The 13,614-nt window shown below is 40.2% G+C and overlaps 1 protein-coding gene across 2 annotated transcripts in view; it reads left to right on the plus strand.

The window, feature by feature from the left end:
• The window catches only part of CTNNA2 (catenin alpha 2), a 399,473-nt gene that overhangs the window by 33,767 nt on the left and 352,092 nt on the right, over positions 1-13,614 (plus strand). The gene's annotated exons all lie outside the window — the stretch shown is intronic.

Raw genomic sequence — 13,614 nt, forward strand, 5'->3', positions numbered from 1 at the left:
TGTGCTAGATCCTAAGAGTCCTGACCACTCACAACCAAGGCAGTCAGTTTAAGTAACGGAAAGAATTCCGGATTTTGAAGTCTTGCGAGACCATCCTTCAGGGAATGATGTAAAGGCACACAAGGTTCATCTGTGGTGGTTTGACCCAGAATAATGCTTGCATTACTGCAATATTAGAGGTTACCTCCAACACACTTACGCTGCGCTACTCTGCATGTGTGGTGGCACTTCGGTAAAACCACTTCTTATTGTTTGTAGTAGAGTTTTCCCCAGAGGCAGAGGACAAGAACAAGAGTCATACTCAAATTCACAGTCAAGAGCTTCTTTATTGCTTGAATGGTTGCACAAGCATTTCTGTTACTATTATATATAAACTATTTACATTCCTTCTTTATCTCTCCAGCACGGTATAAACTCACAGTATCAGCAACACACATTGTCTTACTTCCAACCTTGTTGTCAGTGTTTGTGCTGATAGTGTGTGTGTGTGTGTGCGCGTGTGCTTTCCTCGTGCAGAAATTGCAGCCTGCAACGTCCTCCCTTTATTTGGACCTCCAGCTGACGCCAGTCAAGCCTAGGGTCCCACTCCTACACACTAAAGAAAATTCTGGAACCCTCTTTAAAGCTTCCAGGAACTTTTATCTGTTTCTTAAATAATGTTTTCCTAAAATGCAAATCATGTATAAAGCTCTGAGAACCTCAGAATAAGAGTCGGTTAAGAGCTTAAGAAGGATTTTCTTTTCTTTTTCTTTTAAAATAGCCTATGTTTTGGCCTGTTATTAAATACCTTCTTCTGTAGCTGCAGAGAAGACAATGCATGAGGTAATTATTCAGCAAACAAATTGAATTGATTATATACAAATTGCCTATGGGCCTATGCATACTCAAAATGGGGGGGGGGGAGCCTGCACAGATCTCTGTTAATTGTTTTACTTATCCACATTAACAGATGACTGAAATTACAATCTCAAAGCACCTGCTTAGGTATGATGTATTATCTTTTAGACAGCCCCTAAGGAACACCTTTAGTCACAGCAGGCCAAAACATGTTCAGCTGTTTCTAAAGAATAAAACCCACATTTCATAAGCATCTTAAGTTATCTCCTTTGTTTTGGATGCTCACCGTCTTTTTGCATTTTTAAAAATAAGTTTAAGAAACAAATTTACCATAGCAATACATTTGTTTTCTAACATTTTATCATCTTGTGAAAGGGGACTGAGTATATTCTCCTGACAACACACAATTCTGACAAAATATCTGCAAATGCTTTTGAACTTGCACTTTTTATATTTCTAAAAAGCTCAAATTCTGCCACAAAATGGGTAAATTCTGCTAGATATGTACTCAGCAGGAAAATGTGCAAGTCAGGTGGAGCCTTAAACAGTTACCGTACCTTATGTTTCTTACACACACACACACACACACACACACCAGTTCCATTTATTAGTTAGAAACATAATTTCCTCCATTATTAACTGTTATGACAAATGTGGGAATGTGTGTGGGAGGAAGTGAAACTGTAAAGGAAGGATAGCTGTTTGCTAACAGTCTAATTGGAGCTATTAAATGAGTGTGACTTGCGTGAGTTCCCTGGAGGTGCTGAGTAATCTCTATCATTATGGCAAGTGCACTCAGTGAAATATTTGAAATCTATTAAATACAGTGATTTGAATTTCCAGGCATATGAACCACAATCTTTCCTAGCAAAATATACAATACTTTATATTATTCAGGGAATGTTGCACTTTTCAATATTGGGGTAGTCTTTCCGTTAAATGGTACATCACAGCAAGATATTTCTGGATTTGAACCATTAATGGCTGTTTGGCAAATGGTTTGCTCTACTATTTCCGTTTCTGAAATGTACAACATAAAAAACCACCACCAATCACTTAGCATTTGGTATGTTGCAGAATAACTTCTTTGTTTGTTGTCAAAAGTTGTATATTTCTGAATAACAGAGCATTTTATACTTTAAGTAAATCATGGATAATACTATAGAGTATCTTTTCAGAAGGCTGCATAGGCATCTATCAATGTTCCAAAGCCATTTTTTCTTGACAATTTCATGTACCGGCATTGTGCCATTTCATGTCCTAAACTAGGGTGTCGGTGTAGGTGAGAACCTATGCTTTTCAGTTGTGGACTGTGCTTATCAAAATGAATTGTTTAGTCCAGCAGTAATAAAGCGCACCACAAATTGAGCATTATCTATTCTTCACCCTACCTCCTTTGAGATGTAAAGGTTCAAGAAATATTGAGTTATTTATTGTATCCCTCTTAAGAAAATCCATAAATGTGCAGCATAAAAACAAAATCCCCATTGCTTTATTTTATGGGTAGCAAAGGCAACTTTGTTTTAATGCATCAGATCACTTTTACCATTCAGTCAAATGGCACTGACTTCAAAGAATCTCTCCTTCCCAGATAGAAATGGCTTGCTGTATTTTATCAGGTGACAGTTAAGATGTTTGAGTACAATTGACAATAAAAGGTGGATGCAGGTTTATCTCGAGGTGAGAGCTATAAAGTGAGAGAGTTAAAGAACAGGTGATTATGATGATGTGAAATATACTGCTTTGGCATTGCTGAATATAAAGTCTTGTCTTATGGAATTACTGCTTTTTGATGGAAGCTCTAAAAGGTCTTTCCCTTAGATGGTTCATGGCTGATGGATGGTTGTCTTCCCTTACTAGCAGTGCCTGGTTTTTTTTAAATGTGAAAACTTCTTTGTGATAGCAGAAGACATTTACCCCTTCTTATGAAACTTTGCTTTTATTTTCTGAAGCTGCGCTTGGAGAAATTCTTAAAGCTGATTTCCCCCCCTGTATATATCTACTTGTGCATGTTCTATAGCCATATTAAAACTGTGCCTTAAAGATGTAAAGTGATTTGGAGGGGGGCTGTGGGTTTTGCCCCACAGTTGTGATATTATCCACACTGAGTTGAACTAGCAACGATGTGCCACAGAGCAACTGGCCCTTTGGTCTGTCATGAGAAGTTGTAGTTCGCACAGCTGGACCTTTTATTTGTGAAGACCAGTAAACCATGTCCAATAGTTAGAAATGCTCTGTAATATGTTGTTTCATGAGGCACAGATATTTAACAAGGCTGGTGTGCTTGACTGTCAATATAATCATGTCAATCTTTTTAATCAATATTTTGGATTGCTTTTTAAAAACCGCTTAGAGGTCTTTTGTTCAGGTAAGCGGCATATACATTTTATTAAATAAACAAATAAATGTTATGGTCAAGAACCTTTCGGTTCAGTTTTGCTACAAAGAATGTAGAACAGACAACCATAGTGGTTGAATTAATATTTCTGCTCACCAGTGAAAACAGAATAATCTGTGGGATGAACAAAAAATGTGACCCAGTCAGCACTTGTGCTTGTGTTATATTTGTAGACTGAACATTTATACAAACAGTGGGGCCAATCCTCCACCACTTTGCCATCACAGATACATTGTGATTCTTTTAATCACATAGGTTTCTAAAATGTGCCCAACACTGAAGGAGAATGAAAATATATATATCAGGCATAGGCAAACTCAGCCCTCCAGATGTTTTGGGACTACAACTCCCATCATTCCTAGCTAACAGGACCAGTGGTCAGGGATGATGTGAGTTGTAGTTCCAAAACATCTGGCGGGCCAAGTTTGCCTATGCCTGATATATATATTTCAGATTATATTCCAAGAATTGAAAGATAGTATTTGTACCTGTCTTTTTAAAGCAAGGAGCCATTTTTAGGATTGCTAAAATCCTGCTATGTAAAATCCTGCTATGCAGAAACACCTGTTATCTTCAACTCAGTGTCTAAATTAGCAACTGCTATCCTGTCATTCCCAGTACCTCCTGCTGGAAACTTTCTGAGATGATTCATGAGCGCTCTTCTCAGTTATACTGTCAGCTGACCAAATCTGCTAATCTGCCCAGTGAATTGCCAGAGAGAAAGAAGTTCTTAGCAGAACTCCCATAGCAGTGGAATGGAGAGTCAGACCCCTAGGCGATGTCGAAGTGGGGCTAAACAGATTTGGGATTATTTAAAGTCAGTTGGTTCAATCCAATCACATGGCACATCAATGGTTATTTATTTTCTTGGTTTAAACGAGTGGTTGGTTCAAGCATTAGCCTCAAGGAATCCTTGGGATAGGGTGACATCATTCTCAATGTGTTTTAAAAAGTGAACAAGATAGCTGGCAGCTGTTGTAAGCAGTTAGCATAATTACAAGCAGTACTTAGTGCTGTGGAGAATGATAACCAAACCAGAAAGACTGAAATTGAAAACCCAAAGAGATCCCTATACAGTGGAAAAAAACAGCAGAAATGTCCCATACGGATTTTCTATGATAGGAAGCATCAGGGCAGGAGAGAAAGTTGGAGTCAGACAAGGAAGAGTCCACTTCAACAAGATGGTCTATCCATCTGATTCTGTTTGAAAGATCTTATATTTCTAAGATAAAGAAATCATAAAGCATTGGGTGGTTTTGCTCCATGAAGTACAATAAATAGTTTTCATGGACCCCAAAATAAGACTATGTCAAGTAGGCTTGACGGTAAATGAAAGATGAAATATTTTATTGAACACTTAGAGGCAGCTGTTCTAGAAAGCAGAACGAAACTATAATGAAAAAGGTCGCAGGGAAATGAAAATCTATGAACTCACAAGATACTACCCAAGCCCATATTTAACATCTCTGGCTGAGCCTCATGCTTGAAAGGAAAGGAGAATAATTTTTGTACTCCTTCAAATGGTGACTTGGAACTGTACAAGGTTAATCTGGGAGATAGTGAGCAGTAAATTACATTCATGAGACAGCAAAATATCCATAGCCGTCTCCAACTCACTCATCAGTGATTGGTGCTAGCTGAGTCATCAGGATTGCCTAATTTAGTTATGGTAGCCTAGAAAGGGCTATATATCAATTGATCACAGTTTTGTATTTCTGACTTTTCAGGGAATACTGAGAAAATGCAAGCTATTAAATGTACATGCTAGCAATCTGAACATTATTAACTCAGCTAGTTTTGATAAGTCCAAGGAAGTTTTGTCCCTGAGTTTGGATCAGAGATGTGAATTGCAAGCAGCATTTTCTTAACACAGTAGACTTTATTGCTTGGAAGAAAAGGATTTGGTGATAAAATCTCATCTTCATCTCAAATGTCAAAGCAACTGAATCCTTAGAAGAAGTGTGTCAAACTAAATTTTGTTTGAAGAGGTAATTGAAATTCTGAAATGGATTGTTTCAAAGCCATTGATCACACTTTCTAGTTTGTCCTCCCTGTTCATTGAGGGCATTCATATCCTGGCTGCAGAAGGAATTAACCTTGCCTCCTGATTGCTTGTGATCAAACTCATTTATATTTATTTAGCAAAAAATGTCTACTGCTTAATTGTAAATAAAACCTATAAGTGATTAGCAAAGATTATAAAAAGTATAAAATACACAATAAACTACATCAATAAAAATCAGAGTTAAAAACAAGTTTTGTAAAAAAAATCAAAATATTAGAAACTTCAAATACATATTAAAAGACAACTTTGCATGTCAGTTTAGGCTTGCCTGAACAGAAATTTGTTAGCACTAAAAGAATGCATTAAAAAAAACTGCTTAATGTGAATGAGTAGGATGTTCTGGAGTATAGGAGTCACCATATTAAAAAATTGATTCCTTGTGGGTGCGGAACAAATGTTATAAAAAGTGAAAGTTGTAAAAGTGCCAGTTTCACAGATTGAAGTGGTCAAGTGGGCATATATAGGGCAAACCATCTTAAACTAGTCCCAAGCCTTTAAGGGCAATATATATACTATTTATATAACACCTTGAATTTGGCCCAGTAACAAATCAGGGGCCAATACACATCAGAGTTGTTACATGCAGACAGGGTCTCAGTCCTATCAGCAATCACAGTGCGATATTCAGCACTAACTGCAGTTTCTGGACCAGGCACAAGGAGATCCATACATAGAGTGCATGGCAGTCATACAGTCTTGAAGTTATGACTGCACTACTGTGGTCAAGCTGCCCCTGTCCAGGAATGGAAACAGCTGCCATTGTTCAGTCCAGACACTGAGGTCCAGTTCCGAGGGCCTTCTGGCGGTTCCTTCCCTGCAAGAAGTGAGGTTACAGGGAACCAGGCAGAGGGCCTTCTCAGTAGTGGCACCCACACTGTGGAACGGCCTATGTGAAAGAAATAAACAACTATCTGACTTTTAGAAGACATCTGAAGGCAGCCCTGTTCAGGGAATGTTTGATGTTTTTAATGTTTGATGTTTTATAGTGTTTTTAATATTCTGTTGGGAGCCTCCTAGAGTGGCTGGAGAAACCCAGCTAGATGGGCAGGGTATGTATGTATGTATGTATGTATGTATGTATGTATAAATAAATCAGTCATACCAGCTGGATCTTCTAGAAGGCACTTCTAGCCACTGAAGCTACCTAGGCAGTCAGTGATAAAACTGGATCCAGAAGCAGCTCCAAACTAGATACCTGCTCCTTCAGGGGAGAAGTAAAACCACATGCAGGGCAGGCAACTGGCCAGCTTCTTGGACGCAGGAACTGCAGTGCCTCCATCTTGCCAGAATTCAAATTCAGCATATTCTCCCTTATCCATCCCAGCACTGTGCCCAGGCCCCACACAGCCTCTCGTGATTTAGATGTTACAGAGAAATAGTGCTGAGTGTCATCTTTTGTAAACTGCTTTGAGGTTTCTCAATCAAGCAGTGTATAATTTTTATGAGATAAATAAAGCAAATCTGTTTACTAAAAGCACCTTACCTCAAACCTCCTAATGACTATTTGTCTGTTACTGAGGATGAGAAACTGCTATTGTTAGGGTTGCCATTGGTCCGGAATTTCCCGGACATACTGGGGATTCGGTCCTTAGGAACTGTGTCTGGGCAGAAATCCCTGAGATTTCAGGGAAAATCCGGATGTATGGCAACCCATATCGGAAGTGGTGATTTTGGCAATTTCTCGGGGGGAAATAGCTCTAAAACCTCATTTTTTTCCAATTTTTCAAAGAAAAGCTTACCTTCTGAAATATGGCAACCCTAGCTATTGTGGATAGTACACACACACACACACACACACACACACACACACACACACACACTACAAAAGTAGTTTTCCAAACACAAACTACAAAAGTAGTTCACGACTTGTTTTGCTTCACTTTTCCTTGGTAATCAGATCTTGGGTTTACAAGCCATTGCTCTGACTGCTCAAAAACTGGTACAGGCGGAAGCCTCCAAGCAATCTCTGGATTCCATTATTTAATGGGAATTGCTTGCACTTTGACTATCCTGCTCTTGGCATGTCTTCATTTTTCAGGTCCAGAATACTAGGTTGCAGTCGTCCAATAAGCACAAGTCAAAACAGAGTAGCAGTGTGGAACCCCTAGGATTGCCAATAAGGCATCTAAACAATTTGTTGCAATTTTTTGCTTCAATGGTCTCATTCCCTCTAGCATGCTGTTGAAATGCTCAACTAGATCTTCCATTCACAGAGGATAGACTGATGCTTTCTCTAAGTTAATATTCGAACAGGCAGCATATTTCTTTCAACAGAGAGACATTCTGTGATTTGGTCGTGGTGCAGCAGCAGCAGCAGCAACAACAACAACAGCTGTTCTTCCTAAAGGTGCCCATCTTGGGCTTCAGTTCTCAGCTTTTTGAGAACTGTGTATTTCCAGGACTGGAACTTTTCAAATCTCAGAATAATACACTTAAGCTAGACCAAGGTCCCAGCCTTCTTTAGCTGACCATAACTTCAGCAGCAGATAATTTACTGACCAATCACAATATTGTGTGGGGAAGGAGATTATTGAAGGATAAAAGTTTGATATAACATTGATCTTAGATTTAGGCAGTAACTGGACTAGATTAAAATAATAATAATGTAGGTAACAACATAAGATTCTTTGACTACTAGTTTATCCTGAGTTACAATTTGTTCATGCATAATCATACCCTGCTTTGTTGCCATTGTTTCTTCTGTATGTACATTTCAGCCCAGTACAAATACTGTGGGAAAGCCAATCAGCTTTTCTCCTTCCAAATCCCTCACTACAGGCCAGTCAGTGAAACAGATTTATAAGCTGAAAACCATTGGCCATCACAAGACTGCGAGCAATTGATACATTTTTAAGTAGATGATCCTCAGCATAGGGGCGGAGGAAGGGGTGTGTGGTGGGTGTGGGCCACCCCGGGTGTCACCACTAAGGAGGGTGACTAAATGTTGGGCGGCACTCACTGTGGGGTCTGCAGTGCACCTGAGCCATGCCTCTCTCCTGGCTTGGGCATGTGCAGGGTCCACACTGACCAAACAATCTGCCCGCTGCCTCCCCCCAGCTGTAGGGCGGCTGAATGGGAGGAAGCAAGCAGACTCCGGAGGCCCCACAGTGTGCCACGCCCCTATGGGTGGCTCGCCTCACCCTTGCCCCACCCCTGGGCACACTGTCCCAGGCACCCGAGCGGCTTCCTCTGCTGCTGCCTCAGCAGATTGTACCTTTTTCTGCGTGGTTACAAATGCTTTAAACAGCAATTTACAGGTATCTCCCCTCTAACCATACTGTGGGCATATTTTGGAATCTCATAGTAATACATGCTTTTCTCATTGCACCAACGGACAATGCCAAAAAGTAACCTGGAGGACCACAACCAGTTTTAACAAAATGGTAAAACGATTACAGCCACAGTGTAAGGATGACATTGTTTTACAGCTCTTTCACTAGTTACTATAAGGATGTTGGGAATTCGCACATACTTAATCATACAAGGATTTCATATTTATTGGCTCAGCTATTACAAATTCACCCTGGATAACATTTTTTTGGGGGGAAGGGGCTTGTATGTGGCTCAGGCTGTGATTTCCACAAGAAATTGTTCCCTCTCCAGGGGCAGGCAGTCTACTTTTAGTGATATAAGTCAGGTATAATTGGCATGTTTTTTCCCCAGTGAATTCAAAGGAAAACCTTGCAAATGTAGTAGAGACCACTTGCTTGAACTTCCTATAGTGGCTTATCCTAAGTCAAGTTTTCCTTTGAACAAAACCTAAGGGTAAATTTAACTTTATAATAATTTATTAGAAATGGCATTCTTACTGTATTTTTAAAAAATAGGTTTTTATTGTCTGTCTTGGTGAGTAGTCTTGAACTTGTATAAAGCTGAAATAGAAATATTACACTCTATAGAGTTGTTTTTTGTTTTTAAGTGTCAGGCATAAAGTACCAATGCAAAGGAAATGAAGTTTTTCTGAGCTGCTGAGATAATCTCTGCATCCTGATGAAAAACAGATACTTAATATTGCAAAGTGTGTCTGTGTGTGCTCATGTAGAGACCCCTGAGAGTGCTTGTGCAAACTACATTATTGTCAGAGCCTGGGAAAGTGTGCTTTGAGTGTGCATCATATTGCAATAAAACAGCTGAAGCCAATACAGAAAACGGCTTTAGTACGCATCTTCTTATTGCAAATGCAGAACAGTAAGATAATTTGTGGCTTCCAGTTTCTGATACCTCCACTAGGTGCCACTGCAACCTGTACAGTATATAATATAATGCAGTTAGAATTCAGTGCCCTTTATTCTCTGCAGGTAGCAAACATTGTGTAACATCCTGAACGTCTCATATGGCTTTCTGTTTTACTCTTGAGACCTTCTCTTTCCTATTTGGGGCCAGATTAACAACATTTGGATAAGTTAGTTCTTGGTATGAGCTTTCGTGTGCATGCACACTTCTTCAGATACACAGTGTGCATGCACACGAAAGCTCATACCAAGAACTAACTTAGTTGGTCTTTAAGGTGCTACTGGAAGGATTTTGTTTTGTTTTGACTATGGCAGACCAACACGGCTGCCTATCTGTAACTGGAACATTTGGATAGTGTACTCAATATTTAAATAATACTCTAGTTTGCCCCGTTTGGTCATGTGAGATGAATACAGTTGATTTTTTGTACCACTCAGGATCTTATATTTCAGCTCTTGGGTACTTTAGATTATGGCTTGTCAGTCATACTGTGAAACCGACTTACCCTCCATGTTATGGATCCTGCTGGATGGGTCCTCTTATGAATTAGTAACTAATTAAAGAACAGGATGCATAATGGAAGCATATATGCAGAGTTTTCATAATGTGGTGAGAAACAGACAGTGGGATCCTCTATTTAAGGTCTGGTACTAGTGTTATCCCTAAATTATATGGATAGGTGACAGTGAGATACAAAGTTGGCTGAATAATTAATCAACATTAACAACATCAGAACAGACTATGACTAATTAGGGAGGAGACATTGGTGTCACTGTAGTTTGCTCCATGAAAATGTAAATGCCATGTTACAGATTATTGGGGGTTGGGGTGGGAATGAAAATAAGACAAGGTCTTAGGGCATCTTCCATATAAGGAAACATTTACAGTGTTGGAGGCTTTTTAGTTCAGAAAAAAAAGACACTGGACATGATAGAGGTAAAAAAAAAAAGTTGGAAATAAAATCCAAGTGATATCTGCAGCAAAATGTAACAGTATATCCCCCTGCCCCTTGGAACACTGCTGTTCATCGTACCAGATGGTTATGCCCTCCAGGCTACTCTGGGGTGAAATCAGGTAAATTCACTCCACATTCTATAGAGACCCTGAACATACTGTGGTGCGAGATTCTTGAGGTTCTAGAAAATAAGGCACAGGGGAAACTGTTGTGTCTTTAGGATATATGGTTTCTTTGCACATACAGTGGTACCTTGGGTTACATACGCTTCAGGTTACATATGCTTCAGGTTACATATGCTTCAGGTTACAGACTCCACTAACCCAGAAATAGTACCTCGGGTTAAGAACTTTGCTTCAGGATGAGAACAGAAATCGTGCTCTGACGGTGCAGCAGCAGGAGACCCCATTAGCTAAAGTGGTGCTTCAGGTTAAGAACAGTTTCAGGTTAAGAACGGACCTCCGGAACGAATTAAGTACTTAACCCGAGGTACCACTGTATATATAACCTGAGCCTACAATGGAGGGGTTCACAGCATCAAATCCATAGCCACAGCCTTGGGTTTAAGCAGAGATCCTGCCTGGCTCTCTCTCTTTGCTTTCTGCGTTGCTTCTGGCTCACATCCCTGCCCAAAACTCACAGCTCTCAACTCTGGCTTGCCATCTCCCACAGAGCCTCTTTCTTGGTTCTCCTTACGATTCTCCAGGAGGCTAGCCTGGCTATTCCAAGAATTAGAAGCCTTGATTAGATTTTAACACTTGCTGGATCCAGGGATTAAAAGGGTCTCTGCATACAGTCTACTTCAACACCCTTCCCCACAAACTCATAACAACATGTAGACCTTGTTGGGTTGTCTCCTTTACCTTTGTGCATTTACAACACCTTTGTTTCTTAGTTTCCTCCTTGTTGGTTCCAATCATGGTGTGAGCACTAAGTTGCTTGACTTAGCTGTTACAGGGTGGGGGCCAGTCTGTAACAAAATATTGCAGGGCGTATCCTTGGCATCTTACAGAAGTATTCCTATTGATGGCTCCAGTCAGCATGGAGCAGAAGTCTTATGCTGCAGTTCAGGCCTCTTTTTGGGGTGTGGGGCAGAATTTAAACAGCACTAGGGAGCTGCTAGTTGAAACTCAAGTATACATATTGTGGTTGAAGGCACACAGTTCTGCAAAATGGAAAGTCCATCCCCTAATCTAAAGCTTCTACTCTAGCTACTTACTTTCAGCTATCAGCAGTTTGAGCACACCCTTTCCTCTCATTCTCTACCTTCCATTTTCTTCTCCTCTTTCAACTCACAAACAAACATTCTGTCTCTCAAACTGCTCTTGGACATTGACTTTATTAGTAAGACTCACACAGACTTCTGGTCCCCTTGCACATTTCCACTGGAAAGAACTTCCCTTAGAATTCTTCCTAAATGTCTTGCCTTCTCTTTTGACTCTGCTCTTGGGAGAGCTTACTCCTTGCTACTTTTCAGATTTCAATTCAGCAAAGTTCTTGAACATTAACTTAAAATTCAGTAGATGCTTGGCTTCCTTGCTGGTTTGGGGTCACTGTAAATCATCCTTGGCTTTCTGCTTTTGACTGCAGGCACTGCTTTAGAAGAGACCTGTAAAAGCAGAGTAAAATAAGATAGATGTGTCCCTGTTGATAATTTTTGGCTGTATAATTTCTGTAAGAAGATGTTAAGAAGATGTAAGAAGACACACACACACACAATTATATTATCAACTTTGCAAAGTGAGCCTTTTTATGTTATAGTGTTAGGCTGAAGAAATTAAGGGATCAGTTATACTGAATGACTGAGCAGATTTACCCCCCCCCCCAATGACTTAACCAGGGAAAGGAGGATCAATAAATGATTGTACTCTAGAGCTGTGCAGGGTTTGAGAATATGCCTCAGGAATTTGCTTTAACCCCTCTATTTTCTGGGTATAACAGGATCTAGGAGGGACCCTATTATGCTGAAACCTATTTCTTGAGGCAATCCTCCTGGCTTAATCACATAACCTGCAAATTTCCTGGAAAAATTGGGACATCTTCTCATTTTCCCTTGTGAGAGCATGGCAGCCATGTTCTCGCACAATTTCACACCAACATTTTACCCTGAAAAGTGCTTTTTGGGGGCCATGATCTCATGTGGCAGCTCAAAATGCATGTTTTTGGGGTGCTGTAAGAGCACTGCCCTGAAGAAAGTGCATATTTTGGGCTCCATGATCTCGTGCAGGAGCACTGATGGGAAGATGAGCATCCCAGTTTTGGAACTCAACTTGTTGGAAGGTATGCAATCATCAACTCTGATTTCTTGGAAGTCCTACCAGGCCCCACAATGTACAAAGACTTCCACAACCGTCTCTTCTTGCTCAAAGACTTGGCTAAAATGTGCCAAGATGTAGCAGCCTTACAAAACATGTTGCTTGCTTTTCTTCATTCTAAAGTCCAGCTACATTTTGCATTTCTGGGTTGTCAGGTTTCCAAGGAAGTGCCTTGTACCCAAGCTTACCCTGAGGTATCTTCCGATGGAAGGGAGTTGACAGTCCTGTGCTTTGCAGAAATATTTATTTCCCAATGGAAACTCAAGGCAGCTTGTTCCCTGTATGTTGTTTCTTTCCCTGATGATGTCTGAGAATGAGCCTGAGGCATGTAAAGGCCAAACTAGAGCTTTAATAAATATCCTGACTCTCTGTCTCTCTTTCTCTCTGTGTTTTTAGAGTGGAAAGTCTGTGTGAAGGAACTTTGGGGATGAGGGGCAGTTTATACATTTCAAGTATTTGACAAAGTCAGCCCTGATATTTCAGTTAGCGGCTAAGCACAGGCTAGGTGTTAATACCGTCTGGTGGGGAATTGTACTCAGAGGGGTGGAGAGAATTCCTATGAAATTTGTGGATGCTGCAATTGTGAGAGGGATAAGCTAACATCCAAAGATAGGAATCAACTCAAAACCATTTTGATAGAATGGGAAACTGGGCCAGAATGAACAAAGCATGATATTAGGCTATATGAAGGAGACCCTAGTCTCTAATCACAAGAAACCATAGTGTCACTATTTTCTTCACCAATCTGCTGTTACCTGTAGCACTGTGTCTGGCTCTGACTGCCACACTTTAGGAAGGATATGGACTAAAT

Source organism: Podarcis melisellensis (assembly GCF_964234715.1).
Source record: "Podarcis melisellensis genome assembly, chromosome: 9".
NCBI classification, from domain to species: Eukaryota; Metazoa; Chordata; class Lepidosauria; order Squamata; family Lacertidae; genus Podarcis; species Podarcis melisellensis.